Source organism: Mustela nigripes, chromosome 12, assembly GCF_022355385.1.
Source record: "Mustela nigripes isolate SB6536 chromosome 12, MUSNIG.SB6536, whole genome shotgun sequence".
Classification (NCBI taxonomy): Eukaryota; Metazoa; Chordata; class Mammalia; order Carnivora; family Mustelidae; genus Mustela; species Mustela nigripes.
The window spans coordinates 149,699,686-149,719,549 of NC_081568.1; the positions used below are offsets into that span (position 1 = coordinate 149,699,686).

Here is a 19,864-nt window from a genome sequence, read left to right on the forward strand (position 1 = left end):
CTATGGAAAGAACCTAGATGTCCATCAACAGATGAATGGATCAAGAAGATGTGGTATATATACACAATGGAATACTATGCAGCCATCAAAAGAAATGAAATCTTGCCATTTGCAACAACATGGATGGAACTAGAGCGTATCATGCTTAGCGAAATAAGTCAAGCAGAGAAAGACAACTATCATATGATCTCCCTGATATGAGGAAGTGGTGATGCAACATGGAGGCTTAAGTGGGTAGAAGAATAAATGAAACAAGATGGGATTGGGAGGGAGACAAACCATAAGTGACTCTTAATCTCACAACAAACTGAGGGTTGCCGGGGGGAGGGGGTTTGGGAGAAGGGGGTGAGATTATGGACATTGGGGAGGGTATGTGATTTGGTGAGTGCTGTGAAGTGTGTAAACCTGGTGATTCACAGACCTGTACCCCTGGGGATAAAAATATATGTTTATAAAAAATAAAAAATTAAAAAAAAAAAAAAAAAGAAAGGCAAACGGGAAGGAAGGATAGTAGGGAGAATAGCAAATATAAAGCCATTAAGCCCTAAAATAGCCCTAGCAACTTAGGGAATTACAATTAATTTTATATGGCATGAGGTGTTGCATATATGCAAGGGAAGGACCTTCATCTTATCAAAATACAACAAAGAGGGCATAATCAGTAGAACTAAAGACCAGCTATTTAGAAAAATAAGGCCCCAAAATACTGTATAATTAGACAGGCTCCAACAGTACCTTAAAAGAATAACATATTAGACCAAGGAGCATTTGTTTTAGAAATGCAAGGTTGGTTTGAGCTCAAGATATTTAATAATATAATTTTTCACATTAATTGATGAAACAAGAATAACTATGCAATCATGTTGACAGATGCAATACAATACATAATAAGTTAAACATTTATCCCAGGTTTTTAATACTTTAGAAACATGGTAAAACTGAAACAAAAGGATGTTTCTTTAATGCAATGAGTGGTGTCTATCTCAATATAAGAAATCAGAATTACTCTTTGTGATGAAACCCTAGAGGCATGTCAGTAAATTCAAAAGCAAAAGCTGTCCTTCATTACCATTATTAAGTAACAGCATTCAAAAGTTATATCCACTAAAATTACACAAGAATGAGGTCCGTGGCTGGCTCATTCAGTAGAGCATGTGACTTTTGATCTCTGGGTTATAAGTTCGAGTCCCACATTGGTTGTAGAGATTATTTAAAAATTTAAAAAATCTTAAAAAATAAAATTATGCATGAAGACAAATAATAGACATAGATTTTAGAAAGAGCAAAATTATACTTTGCTTGCGAATTATATGACTGTATAATTAAGAAACTTCAGAAAAAAGAGAAGTTCTAAAAACAGCTTTACAAATGCCAGCAATAGCTGCATAGGAACTGTAATCACAAAAAGACCCAATTCACAATACCAACCAGTCAATGTGAGAGAGAGAAGACTTAGAAAATGCAAACTCTATAAAGCAAACAACAAAATGTACTTGTATAAATAAAAAGACATTTCTTGGGATAATATAGTAGACTTTACCTTTATATTAAAAAATTCTCCTTATGTAAGCATTCGTGTGATAAAAATCAAAATAATAAATTTTAAAAAATTGTAAAAAAAAAAAAAAAAAAAAAAAAAAAAAAAAAAAAAAAAAAAAAAAATAAATAAATAAATAAATTGATTAATTAATTAAAAAAAAGAATTCAGAATAATTTTGAATTTTAGTTTCAATATTGGTATAATTATGGTCTATGTGATATTAGACAGATAAACTATAACACTTTCATTATCTGTGAAAGGTAATCATAGGTCTATATCTCTGTGGGCTGGGCATGAAATATAAATACAATAGTTTATACAAAACCACTTTCAAAATTTGCTTTATTTTATTCTGAACTGTCTTCTTTAAATTCTTTATAAACTTATTAATTTAGATTAAATATTTCCTGAGGTCGGTAACTGCACCTTCCCCTCCATATTGCTTTGCAAAAAAAAAAAAAAAAAAAAAAAAATTCAAGGGTTGATTGAATTTAAGTTTTTCTCTGTAGTGAAGATTATTACATTATTAAGATCATACATTGACACACACTTGTGATTTCATAAATTGATAGAAAATAAAGATGTACCCAATAAATCTAGATGAATTTAGTATTGGGTGCTGCTGCTTATTATTTTTTAATGATAAATCATTATTATTATTATTATTACTTTTGAGGGAGATAGGGAGAGGGAAGGACAGGCAGAGGGAAAGAGAAAATCCCAAGCAGGTTCCACATCCAGCACAGAGCTCAATGTGGGGTTCGATTTCACAACCCTGAGATCATGCTCTGAGCTGAAATTAAGAGTTGAATGCATCCACTGAGCCACCCAGGTGCCCTGGGGCATCTGTTATTACTAAACAGCTTTTTGAATGGTTGGGACATTAGGGATTAACAGGGCAGAGCTACTAACTTAAACTGAGGATCAGCGTCAGTTGGGCTATGGTGAGATGTGCTGCCAAAGAAGTTCACCTTTTTAGGCATAGGTAACTTTAAACAGTTGGATCCCTTTTTCTCATGGGATAACTTGGGATGAGGAATCTCTAATGAGGATAGTCAAGAACTATATTCCACAAGGAGGGTTTTGAGTTCATCATCATGGCGGTCCTTTTGGTTGCTATTGTCGAGTAGTATATAAAAATTTTGTACTAAATATGGGCTCATATTATTCTATGGTGACCGAAGCCTTTCTTAAATTACTGGTTAGCCAAAACATTAACATATTTTTTTTCTGATAGGGTGGAATTCTGAATCTATTAAAATGTTATATTATCCTAGGAATCTATTGCTAGTTTACTTTTTCATTCCTTAACATTTATTTTTGTACTGTGTTACTGATCCTTCATGTTTATAAGTAAAGGTAATTCCAGATGTCAAAATGATTTCTGAATTTAAAGGGCAAAAGAAACAATACTATTAAAACTCCCTTGAACTACTTCTCATACTTTTTATTTTTGAGGAAGTTATATGAGTATTTTTTGGATATGTTCATGGATATTGAGGAATGAGTTTATTATTATTATCATATTTTGTTTTTCCTCTTGTATTTCAGTGACAGACTTACTGAAGTTTATTTCTATAAAATGTATTGGCTGTCAATACTATAAATATACCCTGATTTTTTGTTTACATAATAATGAAATTTGTAATCTGTGAAGAATTGAAAAAGAATAATTATCCCTTTATGTGAGAATAAAATGAACCAGGGCAATAGATTTATTTTTCTAAGTGTTCATCAAAAATGGATTTATATTATGAGTAATATTCTAAACAAATAAGTAAGATCCAGAGGGGGGAAATAAAATCAATTTTGTGTTAACCTACATTTATTACACCTTATCAGTTAAGCAGGATAAAAACAAGTGCTTGGATAGTTAATAAACAATACCTGGTATTTACCCCAAAGATAGAGATGTAGTGAAAAGAAGGACCATATGTACTCCAAAGTTCAAAGCAACAATGTCCACAACAGGCAAACTGTGGAAAGAGACAAGATGCCCTTCAACAGGCAAATGGATAAAGAAGATGTGGTCCATATATACAATGGAATATTACTCAGCCATCAGATAGGATGAATACCCAACTTTTGCATCCACATGAGTGGGACTGGAAGAGATTATGCTGAATAAAATAAGTCAATTATCATTGGTTTCACTTACTTGTGGAACATAGGAAATGACATGGAGGACATTAGGGGAAGGGAAGGAAAAGTGAAGGAGGGTATCGGAGGGGGAGATGGAGCATGAGAGACTGTGGACTCTGAGAAACAATATGAGGGTTTTAGAGGGCAGGGATTGGGGGGATGGGTGAGCTTGGTGGTGGGTATTAGGGAGGGCACACAGTGGCTGGAACATGGTGTTATATGTAAACAATGAATCTTGGAACACTACATCAAAAACTAATGATGTATTGTATGGTGACTAACAACATAATTAAAAAATAAACAATACTGGATATCAACTGTAACTCTCAGAAAATTTGATGAAAGTCAACTACTTCTGCCTTCTTTAATATGCAGAAGATTTTCTTGTGACATGCACAGGTCTCACTCATATACAAAGAGACAGAATTTAAGATATTACAGCTGAAATTGTGTTTATAGGGTTTTGCAGTGAAAATTGTCTATGAAAATAAATTACTTTTGAATCAAAATATGGGCCACATAATTTATTTTATATGAACACTCAGATTGGACTCTACAGAGTATTGACAGGGGTAAATCATTCTTCTTCTTCTTCTTATTATTATTAATTGAAATTAACCCCCATATAGTAAGTCACTCTTATTGCCTCAAATCTTCTTGATTAGGGAATGAAAAATTTTCAAACATTTTAAAAAAGATTTTACTCATTTATTTGAGAGATAGATAAAGAGAAAGTGACCACAGAGGGAGAGTGAGAGGGTGGAGCAGATGCCCCACTGAACAGAAAGCCTGAGGCAGGTTTGATCCTAGGACCCAGGGATTATGACCTAAGTTGAAGGCAGACACTTAATTGACTGAGCCACACGGGCACCCCACATTTAGATCCTTTCTTAGTATATATGCTAGAATAATAGATTATGAAAGTTGAAATAAAGATATAATTTTATACAAAATTTCTTATTTCAAAAATAACCATAGACTCATTGCATTAAAAAAATGGATTTAGGTTGCGTGTGTGTGTGTGTGGTGTGTGTGTGTGTGTGTGAGATATATATATATATATATATATATATATATATATATATAATGTGTATAGGGAACAGAACCTGCTAAAAGAGTAGCACATTAAGAGGTTTAGGACATGTTTACTTTGTCAATGAATCAAATATATAATTACTAAAAATACAAAATATATAAAAACTAATGTGACACATGGTCAAAATGTACAGTTAATATTATATTGTAGATATTTGGAATGGACATTAAGCAGTGACCATATATACATCATGAACACAATATTTTACGGTTAACTTTTGTTTACACCACTTCTTGGTATCTAATTTTGACGTCAGTGTTCACACTCTTGCTTAAAGTAATGTGTTACTTGGCTTATTTACACATATAAGAGTCCAGATCATTCCCCATCAACTAACTTTCCTCTATCATTTTCCTCTATTCAAAGTTATCAGGTTTTTTCCACCCCCCTCCCAAACTAAAGAATTTTTTTCTTCCATAAAAAAACAAAAACAAAAACAAAGCAAAACAAAACATCATTTTATCTGCATGACCTCAGAATCAGGCCTTTCTGATGTTTGAGTCAGAAAATCTTCTGACCCGCAGACTGTTCAGTTAATACATGGAACTTGGGGAAGAACCAGCCAAAAGTGGAAAACACCGCCAACAGAAGCTTTGAATCTCTGCATTAAAAAAAGGAAAAGTGAGTTTTGTAAGAGGTGTTCATCCTTCTTATGGTCTTCCATATGAGGAGAAGTAAAGAGATATAGGAGGAACTCTGTGCAGGGTGCCAGCTGGTAGAAGCAGCACATTTCAATAAAACAGGCCTGGAGTTGTTCTGGGAGAAGCCACAGAAATTCAGGCAGTTTGTGACCCTCACAGCTTCTTGTAAGAAGAGAATTCCAAGTGAGATTAGGAAACATTTTATCAGGAAGAACTGTTGTCCAAGAAAGACAAGTATTGAAACAGTACTTTCTGATACCCTGTATGTATATACATGTATATATTTTTAAGTTTTCTGCATATTAGAATGTTTTGGCATCTTAAAATCCCTTCTAACTATGGAAGGACTGCCCCTTCCAGGGCTAGCCAAATCTTGATAAATAGCAAAGGGCTTAGCTAGAGCCATGTTTTTGATATGAAAACTAACCAATACAGACTCTGACCTCCTCTAACTGGCATGTACACTCCTAGATAAAATCCTTCTCTGCCTAAATCTTTCAGAATTAGGTATGAGGCAACTAGAGACCACGGTAGAGCCAAGCAAAATTATCTGAATGAGCCAATCCTAACCTGTTTCCCTCATATTGCCTTATCTATCCACAGAAACTCAAATAAAAGCTATGGCATAATGCTTTCTTCTCACTTTTCCCATTTGGCACTTGGTGTTGTGCCGTGATTTCTGTTTCTAAGAACTGTAAGCAAAATACACTTTTTAAAAAACTGAACTTGGCTGCTGTCTCTTCTTGTGGTTGTTCCTGGCTGACATTTAACATATCTCACTTTTCTCCCAAGCATTCACCAAACTTTTAACCACACCTACCTACATATAAGAGGGTAATCCTTGTCTTAAACGCATTCAGAGGTAAATCAATTCTTCTCCCTGTGTTACTAATATTTTACACCTACCCCTAATGTCTGAAAACTCCTCATAATGAGTACTAAGCACTCTCTTTCAACCAATCAGCTCTTAAAAGTGATTTTCCTCTTCAGTGAATCTATCCATGTCTTTCCAAACTATACCAGATTTCCCTTAGTTTCCTATATTTCAAACTAAATATCCCTTTTCCAATAATCTAGTTGCCAAAAGTGAATGCATAAATTCATCATTTTTAATTCTTTCTAATTTCTTTCTAGTAGTCACAGAGTGATGCTTAAAGAATGCATCCAACTCTCTGGGAAATGTTTTACCTTGTTTCCATGAAAATCTAACATCCTACCTCAGAGCAACTGAGTCCAAGCCTTACTTAGTAAGATCACAGTGGAACAACAGACTCCTTAACTCCTTGGATATGGAGGTGGGGCCAGTTCAAAATATTTTTCATTAATAATGGATTTCAGCATCTTGCAGGAGGAATCCCTGGGCTGTCAATTAATCTAAATTTATAAGATTTACCTTGTGCATTATGGGAAGGTCAACAAAAGCCCATCCCTTTTACTGGAGTGTGCATTCTTTTCCCAAGTTAAAAGTTGTAATTATTTCTTTAAATATCACAATTGAACTACTTACCTAATCCTGGAATTATTCCAGAGTAATAATAATAATAAAGTGGCCTAGAAGTAAAAGCAGACCATACACTATGGAGTATTATGCCTCCATCAGAAAGCATGAATACCCAACTTTTGTAGCAACATGGATGGGATTGGAAGAGATTATGCTGAGTGAAATAAGTCAAGCAGAGAGAGTCAAGTATCATATGGTTTCACTTATTTGTGGAGCATAACAAATAGCATGGAGGATATGGGGAGATAGAGAGGAGAAGGGAGTTGGGGGAAATTGGAAAGGAAGATGAACCATGAGAGACTATGGACTCTGAAAAATAATCTGAGGGTTTTGAAGGGGCAGAGGTGGGAGGTCGGGGTACCAGGTGGTGGGTATAATAGAGGGCACGGATTGCATGGAGCACTGGGTGTGGTGCAAAAATAATGAATACTGTTATGCTTAAAATAAATAAAAAATAAATTAAATGAAAGAGAAGTAAAAGTAGACCAACCTAAATTTAAAATTAAAACTTATATATCTAAAAAAACAAAAACAAAAAAAAAAAAACAACAACAAAAAAAAACAAAACTGTACCAAACTAAGAATTTCTTTCCTGTGTCACTTGCCTATTTTGTTTGAATATATTTTATTACAAATATGCATTTGACAGAGAGATTAAGTGGTTTTCATAATTATTTATCTAGTGGTTAGTGGAGAAAGAATTCAAATTCAGTATGAAATAAAGAAGACATGATAAAAAGAAAATAAAGTAGAAAAGAAGAAAGTATTAGAGTGGATGAGAAGAAGAAGAGAGGGAAGTAAAAAGGGGAAGGAAAGAAAAATAAATAAGAGATAAATTAAAACAGAGGCCATACATTTTCTAAAAGTTATTTTGCATAAATAGCTTTAAACAAAAGATAAATTGAACTTTCTAAAAATGAAATGCATTTTATTTCTCTAGAGAGGAAATAGGAAGTTGTCTTGTTTGGGGAGGGGAACAACTTATGTACTACCATTAAAATAAGAGCAATAATAATGATAATAAATATCATGATAGAATGTTTCTTATGCACTATGTCTAGTGATGGGCACATTCCTTATATGCCTTCTAATTCTCACAAATTTATTAGACCTAGACCTTAAATCCTATACCCTCTACATTATAAATAAAAACACATATATGTTTCCAGTCACTTAGGATACTTTTTAAAAACTAATTACTGAAAAATATTTTATAGTTCTCCAATAAATATAAAATTTCCTCCATTAGATGGGCAATTGATTTGAATAGAATATTACCTTCACTCTGATGTGACTTACTACAGAGCCTCCAATGGGTTTCAATGACATATTGACCCTCTCAGTCCTGGATTGATCTGTAGTGCCCAAGTTGACTACATCCAGCAGAGAGTTAATCTGGTTGCTAACTGCCACCTCAGTTTACCACATTCTTCCATACAACTAGAATGTATTTATTTGTTTAAAATAGTTATTTATTTGAGAAAGAGAAAAAAAATGCAAGCGAGGGGGAGGAGCAGAGGAAGAAAGAGGATCTCAAGAAAACTCCCCACTAACTGTGTGGAGCCCAATGAGGGGCTCAATCTCAAGACCCCAACATAATTATTTCAGCCAAAATCAAGAGCTGGACACAACTGACTGAGTCACCCAAGTGCTCCAACTATCATTTTTTTTATATCTATATGATGAGAATAATTGAAAAGTGCTGATATAACAATTAAATCAGGCTTTTATTATTACTTAATTTTCTAAGGAAAGTAGCACAAACTGTGGACATCACAACTTTTCACCTGGTGTTGAACTTAGTTATCATGTAAAAATACAAGTCCAAATTATTTATGTATGATAGATATTTTGTGACTTCTCTATGTTGCTTTTCATGTTTCTGGATCATTTTTTTTATTGCTATTTCTCCTCCTCTTCCACACTTTCAGGCCTTCCAAGTAATATGTCTTGCATAAAGGTAGAGATTAACATTTCTTTATGTCCCAAAACAGCAATTCCCAAAGTCTGGATGTTTATATTCCCAGTGTTTGGTTTCAGTTCAAATGATTTTGTTCAGTCACATCATTACAAAGTGCTACCTGTAATTTACAGTAAATTTTCTTAGAATAAAACTTTGTTTATTATGATAAGATCACATTAATATATACTTTTTAGAATGTCTTTTCTAAATTTCTTAAGATTTTTGCTCTATCCTAGTCCCTGAAAGACAAAGACACATATCAAAATTTTCCTAAATGGAGATTCAGACAAGGAATAATCAAGCAGTAAGACACTCAGAGGACTGGAAAGGAAAATTTTACAGCTTGTAGAATATTGGATCTTAGCAATAACTAAGAAATTACAAAATTAAACCATATCCTCTGAGAAGTGATTAAATTAAAGGGATTAGAAGAAATGTTAAGGATTCCTGGACTTGGGAGTCTGCAGCTGAAGGTCCAGCATTTCCTGTGTGTAGTTTGGCATAGAATTCCATTCTCAGAACTGTTTTTTTCCCCAGCTAAAAAAAATACTTTGACACAACCATCAGCAAGGTTACTTCAAGTTCCAGTGTTCCATGATACAATATTTCAATGATATTTTCTTATTTTGCTTTATTCCTTATTGTTTCATGATTTTTACTTCATCTACAATAATCCTATAACTATTATCAAAGTCAACTTGATATATTTATTTCATAAAAATTACTAAGTGAAGACAATATTATTCAGAGCATTTCTCCTGAGATTATTGAAGGTACTCTGGGATATCTTTAAAACAAGACTGGGATCACTAAAATTGAGGTCTGCATTCTTAGGGAAAGTGTGTTGATGTAAACACCAAAAGAGAAACCATATGCAAATGGAAGAGCCTAACCAGAGCACTCATGAAGGATCTGACACCCAAGAAAGAGAAAATGCACAGTCACAGGTTGAGAATCAGGTTTCCTCCCAGAGTAGGGAAGAAATTATCTATAGTTGTTTCTACTATAGAACAGTAGAATCTGGAATGTTAGGGGATTTTCATCTATTTTAGATAAATATTATTTATATGGACATACATCAGAACCAAAGAAGACTACTGAGCATACTGTAAAAAGAAAAGATATAGATTTGCATATGTTTTCTTTTATATAAACCTCTGGTACAAGTAAGTGCATCTAGCCAAGTCTCTGTATATTAAATACATTTCCATTACAAATTTCTCTACATTAGCTATATCACCTTTCACCTTGACATCATTGCCAATACACTTTAGAAGCCCACTTTGAAAGACCATAAAATTTCTCTCTCTGCTAATCTAAGCTAATTGAAACCCCATCCATCATTATGGAAGTGCAGTATCATTTCAGCAGTGTTTGCTGGAGTATAGTCAAAACAGTAAAAAAAGTAGAAATGGACAAAGTCCAAGAGCAAGAGTGAGAAAGAGAAAAGTGAAAAAAGGCTAGAAGGTAGGGTTTGTGATGGGTACTGGATATTATATGCAACTAATGAACCATTGAACACTACATCAATAACTAATGATGTACTATATGTTGGCTGACTGCACATAAAAAGAAATATCTCAGAGTTACTTCTGGAAAACTGTATGGAGGTTCCTCAAAAAATTAGAAACAGAACCACCTTACAATTAGCAATTGCTCTTCTAGGTAGTTACCCAAAGAAATCAAAACTATTAATTAGAGGGGCACCTGGGTGGCTCAGTGGGTTAAGCCGCTGCCTTCGGCTTAGGTCATGATCTCAGGGTCCTGGGATCGAGTCCCGCATTGGGCTCTCTGCTCAGCAGGGAGCCTGCTTCCCTCTCTCTCTCTCTCTCTCTCTGCCTGCCTCTCTGCCTACTTGTGATCTCTCTCTGTCAAATAAATAAATAAAATCTTTAAAAAAAAAAACTTTTAATTAGAAGGGATACATCCACTGAGATGTTTATAGCAGCATTATCTACAACAGCTAAATTATGGAAAGAGCCCAAATGCCTGTTGTCTGATGAGTGGATAAAGAAGATGTTGTGTGTGTATGGAATGTTACTTAGCCATAAAAAGAATGAAATCTTGTCGTTTGCAGTGACATGGATGGAGCTAGAGGGTGTTATCCTAAGCAAAATAAGAGAAAGACAAATACAGTATGATTTCACTCACATGTGGAATTAAGAAAAAAAGAAATTGGAGAATCATAGGGGAAAAATAGAGAGAGGCAATCCAAGAAACAGACTCTTAATTATAGAGATCAGATAGTTACCAGAAGGGGGGGATGTGGGGTGATGGGTTAAATAGGTGATGGGAATTAAGGAGTGCACTTCTGATGAGCATTGGAAGTTTGTATATAAATGTTGAATCTCTTAAATGTACATCTGAGACTAATATTGCACTGAATGTTAACTACATGGAATTTAAATAATTTAAGTGGAAATTAAATAAAAACTGAAAAAAAGAGAAACAAAGGGGGTAGGGCATATTAGCCAGGGATGGAAGAGAGAGGTATATGAATCAGGGAAGAGAAGAAGGGTATAAGAAAAAGTGAAGAGAAAATGCCTAAATTGGAGAATGGTAGAGCCCTCTAATGACAACTATGCTTTGAATTTGCTCATATTAGTCTATAAAGGAGAAAACTGACTGATGCTGAAAGGAACTATATTATAGAATATCTGACATTTATTTCATTCTTTCAATTTATATTATTTGCATGTCAACTATATGGCCAAAACTAAACAGAAAAAAAAAAAAAGTGGACATACAGGAGAGCTATTCCTTGAAGCATGCAGCATGCAGCCATTTTGGATTCAATGGGCTGGGAAAGTTTGGAGTCAGGTTGGTTGAGTAGCTTCTTCCCAACAAGAAACTATCTTCATGTTGAGTTTTTGCCTATGTTCTTCAGTTTCTGAGGTTAGGTGAAAATCAATGTGAAGGGAGCTTATGACACTCAGCCCCTCAAGATATTCTAGAGACAATGACTTATTCTATCAGAAGTATGTGTAATGGGCAGACTAACAGCAGTCCTTAAAACATTTTCTGTATGTTTTATTAAAGGCCTTATGTTGGAATTAGAAGGCATTGATCATCTCTGTAACCTCATCTCTGCAAGAAAGGATTTTAATTGCAATGTCAAGAGACAAAACTGGAATAGAAGAGGATGAGGGAAGCAGGTTTCCTGCTCGATAATAATGAGTTAATTATAATAATACATTGTGGTATATAGCACCTTCCAAAGCTAAAATTGCTTTGTACCAGTAATCTCATATTCTCTTAGAAGTATTGTTGAAGTAAGAAATAGGTTAGAATATCCTAATTTAATAATTTAGAAATAGGGGTTCAAGAAATTAATTTATTTTTACATAGTAAACATATCTATAATTAGAATTTTACAAGAATTACAATGAAAAAGTTTGTCTGTAATGAAAATATAATTTTCCTAATCTATTCTTTCCCACAGGGATCCACTTATAAAACTATTTCCAAATCAGAAAATGGCCCTAACTGCCTATTCCTATTCTAAGTCATCCTTTCCATGACACAGGTGTTAGAAAATAAAGTTCAAAGAGAGTGAAGGACTGGGTTAAGGAATCCTGGGATATCAAAATATAGTGGCAAGGACAAGATGGCGGGGGAGTAGGAGGAAGCACCTTTTCAGCTGCTACCCCAAAGTGAGCTGATTACCTACCAAAGAAATCCGATCACCCATGAAATCAGCCTGAGATCAGAATTATACATGTCTGGATCTCTACAGGGGCAGAAGACACCAGTGGGCAGGTAAAGCAGAGAGGGAATGGTGGACTGATATCAGAAGATAAACAAAAGGGGGAGGGAGCCACCAGAGGCGACCGGCTGGAAAGTAATACCCCGATATGAGTGAGAGTGTCCTGCGTCTGGGGACCAGCATTAACCTGGAGACTGGTTTGAAGCACTCCAAAAGAGCAAAGTATTGCAGGGGGAAATTGTGGGAATTGGGGAGGTTAGGGACAGGACCTTAAGTCCTCGGTCCCAGGACAGCCTCCCCTGGCGCTGAGGCAGAGAGAGTGCAGTGGAGAAACCAGCTCTTGGTCCCTAAGCCACCAGCGCACCCAGAATGCGTGGGTTCTGGCTCCTGTGAGGGGATGGGAGCCACGCCAGTCAGTCGGCAGAACACGCGAGCCCTACCACAAAGCTTGAGATATGCGCGCATGTCCCTCATGCTCCCCTGAGTTACAAAGGCCCAGCCTGCGCTCTTTGACCCGCACCATTGTTTCAAAGCCTAAGCGACATGTCCCAAACTCTCCCCTGACAGAGGTGCACAAAAGCCCAGCCTGGTGCTTATGAACTTGCGCCTCGTTCTCAGTGCCTGAGACATGCGTGCGACCCAGAGCCGCCTCTGAAAGAGGGGTGCGCAAGCCGGGCACTCCCAGCCCTGGCCAGAGGCAAAATCTCAGTGTGCGATTGCTGCTTGGAACCTCTCTGGTTCATGGGTCGGGAGTGGTCGGGAGCTCCCAGACAGCTGCCACTGCCTTGGCTTTGGGTACAAGCAAAAGATCCTGCGCCCCCAGGGTCTGCAACTTGGAACCTGCTCTACCAGCAGCCAAGGGGGAACTTATTTAGGCTCTGCAGACAGACTGAGGCTTCTCTCTGAGAGGGAGATCAGGGTGCGGTTTGTTTTCCTCTAAAACTACAAAACCATCAAAGGCGGTCAAGGGGAGAGAAAAAAAAAAGGTGAACAAGCATAAAAACCGCCAGAGAACAAAAGCCTGAAAAAAAAAAGCTTCCTCAGAGCCCACCCCCTTGAGGGGAGCAGGAGGACTTAACTCAGGAAACATCATTGACTGACAACCCATGTGCCAGGCCCCTCCCCCAGAAAGCAAACCAAGAAAGAAAGAAAAAAAAAGGACTACAAGAGAACAACCACTACTTCATAGGAAAACTTGTATTGTTCACTCGTTCCCACTATTCCAGTTCATTTTTTTTTTTACACATAGGTAATTTTTTTAACCTATTTACCATCACAGCGAGCTGTACAGTACATCAAACTCCATAATACCTTTCTAACCTGAACTTTTTGATACATACACCTACGTTTTTCTTTTGCATTTTTATTTTTTGAATTCCTTTTTTTAAATTTTAGTTTATTTTAGTCTAGTTTATTCCTTTTTATTTTTATCCTTTAATATTCATATAGAGTTAAACTTCAAAGTAATCCCCTTTCCCAAATCAATATTACCCCTATAGGTAAACCAATTTTTAATCCCCCTTTATCTTAGGAAAGTTGAGTTCTTAACAAAGATATCAATATACATCCAGGAAGAATCAAAACAACCTTCCTCACACACACTGAGAATTTATAAGAACTCTCCCATCTTATTCTCCCAGTGTTTCTGTGTTTTTTGTGTTTGTCCTGATAGCATGTACATTTTACACTTGGTGTTCTTTTTGACGAGGTTCTTTCTTTATTTACATATATATATATATATACATATATATGTATATATATATATATAAATATTATTTTTTTCCCTTGTCATATGCTTGTATCAGTCTTTTTATATCAGGAGGAAGCCTGGAACAAACAGCTTAGAAACCACAAAAACAGAATCAGGGAAATAAATGATGCCATGAAGCATTCCAACGTCAGAATTATTGGAATCCCTGACGGGAGGAGAAAGAAAAAAGTCTAGAAGATATAGTGGAACAAGTCCTTCATGAAAATCTTCCCACTCGCAAATGGAACCAGTGTTCATGTACTAGAGGCTGAGTGGTCTCCACCCAAGATTATACATTACAAAAAAAAATCACGACACCTGATAGTCAAAATGAGGATATATAATTGTAGGTATAATCTCTCAAAAGCCACCAGGGCAAAGAGGCTCCTTACTTACAGAGGGAAGCCCATCAGATAACATCAGACCTGTCCACAGAGACCTGGCAAGCCAGAAAGAGGCTGTAAAGATATATTCAGGGCACTAAATGAGAAGAACATGCAGCCAAGAATACTTTATCCAGCAAGACTGACATTCAAAATGGATGGAGAGATAAAGAGTTTCCAAGACCAGCAAGGCTGGTTCTGGGCTACAAGGATGGTTCAACATTTGCACCAAGCCGACACTGCAGGAAGTATTAAGGGGGGTTCTATAAAAGAGGAAAAATTCCAAGAATAGCATTGAACAGAAATATAGAGACAGTCTACAGAAAGAAAAACTTCAAAGGTAACTCGATGTCAATAAAAACGTATCTATCAATAATCACTCTCAATGTAAACGGCCTAAATGCACCCATAAAATGGCACAAGGTTGCAGATTGGATAAAACAACAGGACTCATCCATATGTTGTCTACAAAAGACCTGTCTTGAACCTAAAGTACACCCATCCTGAAAGAAAAGGGATGGAGAAGCATCTTTCATTCAATGGGCCTCAAAAGAAGGCCGGGGTAGCAATTCTCATATCAGATAAATTAGACTTCAAACTAAAGACTATAGTCAGAGATACAGAAGGACACTACATAATCCTTAAAGGGACTATCCACCAAGATGATCTAACAATTGTAAATATCTATGCTCCCAATATGGGAGCAGCCAATTACTTAAGAAAGCTGTTAATCAAGATGAAGAGTCATATTGATATGAATACACTAATCGTTGGAGATATTAACATGCCTCTCTCAGAAATAGATAGATCATTGAAGCAGAAAATCAATAAAGAAACAAGAGCATTGAATGACATATTGGACCCGATGGACCTCATAGATATATACAGAACATTCCACCCTAAAACAACAGAATACTCATTCTTTTCAAGTGCACACAGAACCTTCTCCAGAATAGACCACATACTGGGTCACAAATCAGGACTCAACCGATACCAAAAGAATGAGATGATTCACTGCATATTCTCAGATCACAATGCCTTGAAACTGGAGCTCAATCTCAAGGAAAAGTTCAGAAGGAACTCAAACACCTGGAAGCTAAAAATCACCTTGCTTAAAAATGCTTGGATCAACCAGGAGATCAAAGAAGAACTGAAACAATTCATGGAAACCAATGAGAATGAAGACACTTCAGTCCAAAACCTATGGGATACAGCAAAGATTGTCCTAAGGGGAAAATACATAGCCATCCAAGCCTCCCTCAAAAAAATTGAAAAATCCAGAATACACCAGCTGTCTCTACACCTTAAAGAACTGGAGAATCAACAACAAATCAAACCAACTCCACACATAAGAAAGGAAATCATCAAGATTAGAGCTGAGATCAATGAGGTAGAAACCACAGATACAGTAGAACGTATCTATCAATAATATGCTAAGATTCTCAACTAGATCCTAGCCAACATGATCCAACAGCACATTAAAAATACTATCCACCATGATCAGGTGGGATTCATCCCTGGGCTACAAGGATGGTTCAACATTTGCAAATCAATCAATGTGATACAACAAATTAATATGAGAAGAGAGAAGAACCACATGGTCCTCTCAATTGATGCAGAAAAAGCATTTGACAATATCCAGCATCCGTTCCTGATTAAAACGCTTCAAAGAATAGGGATAGAGGGAACATTCCTGAAGCTCATCAAATCTATCTATGAAAGACCCATAGCAAATATCATCCTCAATGGGAAATAGCTTGCAGCCTTCCTGTTGAGATCAGGAACAAGACAAGGATGCCCACTCTCACCACTCTTGTTCAACATAGTATTAGAAGTTCTTGCAACAGCAATCAGACAACAAAGAGAAATAAAAGGTATCCAAATTGGTAATGAAGAAGTCAAACTCTCTCTCTTCGCAGATGACATGATTCTTTATATGGAAAACCCAAAAGACTCCATCCCCAAACTACTAGAACTCATACAGCTATTCAGCAACGTGGCATGATACAAAGTCAATGTGCAGAAATCAGTGGCTTTCTTATCCACTAACAATGAAAATACAGAAAGGGAAATTAGAGAATCTATTCCATTTACTATAGCACCAAAAATCATAAGATACCTGGGAATAAACCTATCCAAAGAAGTAAAGGATCTGTACTCTAGGAACTACAGAACACTCATGAAAGAAATTGAAGAAGACACAAAAAGATGGAAGACCATTCCATGCTCTTGGATCGGAAGAATAAACATTGTTAAAATGTCTATACTGCCTAGAGCTATATATACTTTTAATGCCATTCCAATCAAAATTCCACCGGTATTTTTCAAAGAGATGAAGCAAATAATCCTTAAATTTGTATGGAATCAGAAGAGACACTGAATCGCTAAGGAAATGTTGAAAAGCAAAAATAAAACTGGGGGCATTATGTTACCTGATTTCAAGCTTTATTACAAAGCTGTGATCACCAAGATAGCATGGTTCTGGCATAAAAACAGACACATAGACCAGTGGAACAGGGTAGAGAGCCCAGATAAGGACCCTCAACTCTATGGTCAATTAATCTTCGACAAAACAGGAAAAATATACAGTGGAAAAAAGACAGTCTCTTCAATAAATGGTGCTGGGAAAACTGGGCAGCTATATGTAGAAGAATGAAACTTGACCATTATCTTACACCGTACACAAAGATAAACTCAAAATGGATAAAAGACCTCAATGTGAGACAGGAATCCATCAGAATCCTAGAGGAGAACATAGGCAGTAATCTCTTCGATATCTGCCACAGCAACTTCTTTCAAGATATGTCTCCAAAGGCAAAGGAAACAAAAGCTAAAATAAACTTTTGGGACTTCATAAAAATCAAAAGCTTCTGCACAGAAAAGGAAACAGTCAAAAAAACAAAGAGGCAACCCATGGAATGGGAGAAGATATTTGCAAATGACAGTACAGACAAAAGGTTGATATCCAGGATCTATAATGAACTCCTCAAACTCCACACACACGAAACAGGCAAGCATATCAAAAAATGGGAAGAAGATATGAACAGACACTTCTCCAAAGGAGACATACAAATGGCTATCAGACACATGAAAAAATGTTCATCATCACTAGCCCTCAGGGAGATTCAAATTGAAACCACATTGAGATATCACCTTACACCAGTTAGAATGGCCAAAATTAACAAAACAGAAAACAACATGTGTTAGAGAGGATGTGGAGAAAGGAGAACCTTCTTCCACTGTTGGTGCAGCCTCTTTGGAGAACAGTGTGGATATCCCTCAAGAAATTAAAAATAGAACTTCCCTATGACCCTGCCATTGCACTCCTCGGTGTTTACCCCAAAGATACAGATGTCGTGAAAAGAAGGGCCATCTGTACCCCCAATGTTTATAGCAGCAATGGCCACGGTCGCCAAACTATGGAAAGAAACCATATGCCCTTCCACCGACGATGGATAAGGAAGATGTGCTCCATATACACTATGGAGTATTATGCCTCCATCAGAAAGGATGAATACCCAACTTTTGTAGCAACATGGACGGGACTGGAAGAGATTATGCTGAGTGAAATAAGTCAACAGAGAGAGTCAATTATCATATGGTTTCACTTATTTGTGGAGCATAACAAATACCATGGAGGACAAGGGGTGTTAGAGAGGAGAAGGGAGTTGGGATAAATTGGAGGGGGAGGTGAATCATGAGAGACTATGGACCCTGAAAAACAATCTGAGGGGTTTGAAGTGGCGGAGGTGTGGGAGGTTGGGGTATCAGGTGATGGGTATTATAGAGAGCACGGAATGCATGGAGCACTGGGTGTGGTGAAAAAATAATGGATACTCTTTTTCTGAAAATAAATAAATTGAAAAAAATAAAAAATATATATAGTGGCAAAATCTAAAAGGCTAACTACAACATCTGGTTCCAATTTGCGAGTTCTTAATGAAACTATAGGACAGATACCCACATTTAGGGATAAGAAACAGTATCTGGTCGTGAATGTTAAGCAGGGCACTTATTTCATGGAGCATTAGGTGTTATTTGTAAACAATGAATCTTGGAATACTATATCCAAAGCTAATTATGCATTTTATAGTGACTAACAACATAATAAAAAAAATAAATAAAAGAACTAATAAACAGAAGTGAAAAAAAAAAAAAGAAATAATACCACCACCCAAAAAAAAAAACATTATAGAACTTTCATAGACACAAGATAGAAAAATGTGTCTATGAAAGTTCTATGTTTCTTTTTCAGAGTAGAAAAGCATCAAATTTTTGGAAACATATGTCAACTCCTAGTGGACTTGCCTATGTACATTTAAGTCATCCTAATACTACAAATTTTTCTTCATAGATAATGAAATATAAGATAATTAAACCTTAAGATATCAAAGCAGGAAGTTGGAAAGGCAGAGAACCTGAAATAGAATGAATTTTGTTAAGTAAGAAAATAAAGGAAAAGAGGAGATTCAAATAATTTTCTCTACCTCAGAAGAATACTGGCTAATATACAATTACTAAAATAATTAAACAAATTAGGCTAAATTTTAAAAATATGAGAATACAAAATTGAGTAAAAACATTTGAATAGTAAGTATGTTAATTTCCAAAAGAATAAACCAGCATTTAGCTGTTAAAAGAGTACCATTATTTTGTATAAAAATTGTTAAAAGTAAAATATTAGGCCTAATATTTCTCTCTCTTATAGTGAGAGAGATGTTATTTCAAATTGCCCTACTTGTTCCTTTTAAATGATATCATTAAGGGGTGCCTGAGTGGCTCAGAGGTTAAGCCTCTGCCTTTGGCTCAGGTCATGATCTCAGGGTCCTGGGATCAAGCCCCACATGGTGCTCTCTGCTCAGCAGGGAGCCTGCTTCCCTTCCTCTCTGCCTGCCTCTCTGCCTACTTGTGATCTCTCTCTCTTTGTCAAATAAATAAATAAAATCTTTTTAAAAAATGATATCATTCAGAGTTTGAGGTAAGAGGGGATAGAAAATATAGGAGCAATCCATGCTTACCAATGCCTCAAAACCACATTTTTTTTAACATCTAGTTCATCATTTTGGGATGATTTTAATAAAACTTTAAGGGCAGAAAAATAAAGTTGCTGGCCTCCTCCCAAATTTGATTTGTTCCATTGTG

The 19,864-nt window shown here is 36.0% G+C and overlaps 1 pseudogene; it reads right to left on the reverse strand.

Moving 5' to 3' along the window:
• The window catches only part of LOC132027640 (olfactory receptor 2T2-like), a 15,328-nt pseudogene extending 2,216 nt beyond the window's left edge, over positions 1–13,112 (reverse strand).
• Between the last annotated feature and the right edge of the window lie 6,752 nt (positions 13,113–19,864).